The sequence below is a fragment of the Belonocnema kinseyi genome, chromosome 5 (assembly GCF_010883055.1).
Source record: "Belonocnema kinseyi isolate 2016_QV_RU_SX_M_011 chromosome 5, B_treatae_v1, whole genome shotgun sequence".
Classification (NCBI taxonomy): Eukaryota; Metazoa; Arthropoda; class Insecta; order Hymenoptera; family Cynipidae; genus Belonocnema; species Belonocnema kinseyi.
Window position 1 is genome coordinate 25728240 of NC_046661.1, and position 4043 is coordinate 25732282.

Below are 4043 nucleotides of genomic sequence, written 5' to 3' on the forward strand. Positions count from 1 at the left end.
CAATCTGTAACTGATAAACATATGTTATAATAGTTACTTAATTTTAGCGTTTCAGAGACAAATTTAAGGTATTATAATTGACAATATACTATTTTTTTGTTTCTAAAGAAATCTCAAAATTCTTTATAGAATGGATAAATTGGCTTTATCCTCTGCTTGATTTTATACCGAATTTTGAATTTTGATAGCATTCAACATTTTAAAGAGAAAAATGTTTAGCTCTGTCATAATTAAAATAATTAAAACTTATCAGTCATTAAAAAATAGGTGAACATAAAACTTTATCCGATAATTTAATAAAATTATAAGTCATAATTTATGATTTATAGCATATAAATAGCTATGTACGATATAATATTTAAAATTTTAATTTTAAAAATAAATAATTAGTTTTCATTATATAACTACTCACTAATAATTGTGAATCATTAGAATAATTATATAATAAACACTTAATATTCGAGTGGTAAATAAATATGCAGTACATCATTTACATTTATGGTAACTCGTGTAATTGTAACTGCAGTGGTAACTCATTTTAAAAATTCTCTAACTTAAGCAATTACCGACGCGGAACGTCTGAAAAATTCCGAAAACTGCGAATTAACTCCGAGGAGTTGACCCACAAACTAAGAGGTCGCTTTAAGCAGTCAGATTTTGACGGAGTCTCTTATTCCATTACATGAGCAATCACCCAACTCATCTCTGGTGCTATTTACGGTGAGCGGGGGGTAGAGGGGAAGTGACTTTTTTCGCCGGACGCGCCGTCTATATTTATGGCGGGTAACTAAGCTCGCACCGCACCTACGTTTATAATATCTTTGGCAGCACCTCGATACAGTCGAAAATGTAGTTAGATATATATATCGTCCGTCCCCACCACTGACCCATGCCGTATCTAGGAGCTAATATCTTTGTCCATGCTTTTGATGTACTGCGACAAACATGGCAGCGCCCACATGTTTATATTTTCATGCACAGTTTGCCGGCAAAAATGCTCGTGCGCGTAATCAAATGGCACATCGTAATATGGCGGGTCTCCCTACTCATGGAATTCTCCCCCTCCCGTGGATTCAACCCCGCTCGCCAAGTTAGGATGGCATGCCTAGTCCCGTGTTTTTTATGTCCATGATGCCGCATTTAAACACACCAGCTCTGTAGATAAGTACCGTTGGTAAGGTAGAACCTCCGCATTAGATACGTTGATAAGGCCAAATTTTGCCATCCCGACAGGTACTACCCTCTACAGTCAAATGTTGAAAGGGACTGCGTTTGCGTTTCGTTTTGCGATCGAGCGACGTGACGACGGGTGAAAAGGTTGGAAAACGGCGAAAAAGTCGGCTCTTCCTATCATAGCACTGATCAGCTGTGTCTGTTGGGTCCTGTGGCGACTGTCGTGAGTAGTCGCGAGGTCTGACGTTCTGGCTTTGCTACTTAATTTCTTATGTCGCGGATCGCGTGCTGGTTTCCTCGAAATTCGTCAGCACCCAGTGACTCAATTTCGCGGATCGTCCCAGATCCCGCGAGAGGTTCATGAAAGGCTTGGCCTCGTGTGAGAGGAACCGAGCGCGTAACTTGTCGTTCCTCCGGGAGTCAAGGGACAAGGTGCGCGAGGTGAAAAACGTGAACAGGTGACATGTCAGATTTCACAAAATCTCGAATCGTCGTGCACTAGTGTTTTGCACTAGTCCTATTCAGAGAATAGGAAACTCAGCAATTCAAATAAGAGCATTCCATCGTTTGCGTGAGTCTAGTTTCTACCCAGGCAAACGATCTTCCCAAAAATCATCCAAGCTGGATAGGCTACCCGAGTACCTCCGCGATACCGTGGACTGGTTTATGGGGTAAGTTTTAAAGCGCCACTTCAAATTTTTCTCTGTATATCATGTGTCAATCCTCGAATCGCGATCGTTCGCGCGCTCGGAGATCGGATGACTGCAGAAACTGGGGACCAGTCACAGATTAAAATAGGGTAATTGGCGCTTATCGAAGGCTTTCAACCCAGCTTTTTTTCATTTGCCTATTTTCAATTGTTAATTATTTTTTACTGGTATATTTACATGAAGTTTATGCTATTTCCTAATCACAACCTGTACAACAAATAATTATCTGCTGTCGTGAATATTAAGTATTGCTGTATTCATTACATCCTTATGGAAACTCATCATTAATGAATTTTTAAAATATTGTATGATCGAATATCGGCTTTTGGAGTTATTCTCGGAAAAATGGTAACCAAGATACCCAGATTATCTAGAACTTAAAAAAGTAACAATATAGTGTTTTCATACTTTCTCATTATATAAAATAATTGTCAACAGTACCGCAATGAAAGTCTGATTCAATTTTCAGATTTGAGACGGAAATTCCGGTTTTCTAATAATAAGGATCTATACTGCGTACAGTTAAATTTGTTTCTTTTCGATCTAAAAATTTAAATCTTCAGAAAATGGACGTTTTCAAATTATAAATAGTCAAAATTGAATCTTATAAAAATCAAAGCCTTATTATATAAACGATTTTATATTGAAAACGTTCAAGTTTTGAATAAAAATTTAACCACATTAAAATTTTGTTTTTCTAATTTAGATTGTTGAAAATTTGAAAACCTCCGTAGTTAAACGATTAGTCATTGAAAATGTGTAAAATTTAGTGTTTCAGAATTAAATGCGTCAATAATTCCAAAATGCAGTTCTTTGAAGTGAAACAATTTTCTGTAGTGGATATAGTGTTATATTTGATTCAATCAAGTCATTTTTACACCGCAAACCCAGTGAAAGCATATAAAAGCAATGAAGCTTATAAAGCTGATTTTGTGCTGAAAGTGAAGTGCAAGCAGTTCAAAGGTACTTTTCTGCTTCTGACTGAGGTTAGTATAACAATGCAGTATTTTTAGTTTTAAATTATTGTTTTTAGTTATAAGTTATTATTTTCTATTATAATAAACACTAACCTTAAGTAATGTTCCTGTAAAGCAGTTTCAATTTACAATATCAAATTCCATTGCTGATGTAAAATGCGATGGCAGTTTTTATTGAGATATTGAGGTTAGGAGCATTCTCTGGCCAGAACGATTTGTTCATAGCATTTCAAAACTCACGTGATATCATTGAAAAGTTGTAAGATTGCATTCTTCTTCCCACTTAAATGTAAATGAGTGATGTTTTTACAAAAATTTATAGAAAATTATATTTTTCTATGAGAAAATTACACAAAAGTACTGCTCGAAACACTTCACGAAAATTCAAGGTTTGCCCTTTTTGGTCGAAAATTATTGTTCTTTGGTCGGGGCAAATAAATAAAAATTTGTCAGGATAAGGTAGAGATTTTTTAAATTGGTATTTTGTAGTTTTCTGTATTTAAAAAAAATCTTTAATTTTCATGGTTTTTGAGTCGTACATTTCCGTAATTTGTCATAGAAAAATATTTTTTCTATAGATTTTTGTAAAAATAACACTTATTTACATTAAAGTGGGAAATAAGAATGCCATGTTACAACTTTTTATTGGTATCACTTGAGTTTTTTTATTCTGCACCGCATTTTACATCAGCAATGGAATTTGATAACGAAAATTGAAACAAATGCCACACTTTACATCAGGGCTCACCAGAAGGCAGTCATTAACTGCCAGTGGCAGCCAAGAGACTGCTAAAAAAAAAAAACTGGCCCTAATAAATCTTGTCGTTCGACTGGTTCCTAGCCCTTCACGGTCATTATATAGAGTAGATTTTACACTCTTCTAAATAAAGAAGACGGGATTTTGAAGGCCGTGGTTTTTCTTTATTCTTTATGAATTTTAATTCAAAACTGTCTACATTTTTCCACCTTTTTAAAGCTTTAATTTGAGGTTTAATTTGCACAAAAATTTGATTCACTTTGTAAATAAAAAATGAAATTGGAAATGAATTGTTTTGTAAATTCGAGTACAAAAGTTAAAACCCCAGAGCTGCCAGATCGTGGATGGAAATTACCCCCACCATACCTACCGTTTGGGAGCCGCAAAACAGAAAGTGCATGATTATCACTGTGAGTTCGTATGTAA

General features: G+C 35.2%; 1 protein-coding gene across 1 annotated transcript in view; it reads left to right on the plus strand.

The window, feature by feature from the left end:
* The first annotated feature begins 1268 nt into the window (after positions 1-1268).
* Positions 1269-4043, plus strand: part of LOC117173566 (MOB kinase activator-like 2) — a 269215-nt gene continuing 266440 nt past the window's right edge. Inside the window, exon 1 of the mRNA XM_033362208.1 lies at positions 1269-1844. The gene's annotated coding sequence lies outside the window, so the exon portion shown is untranslated. The remainder of the gene's footprint in view (positions 1845-4043) is intronic.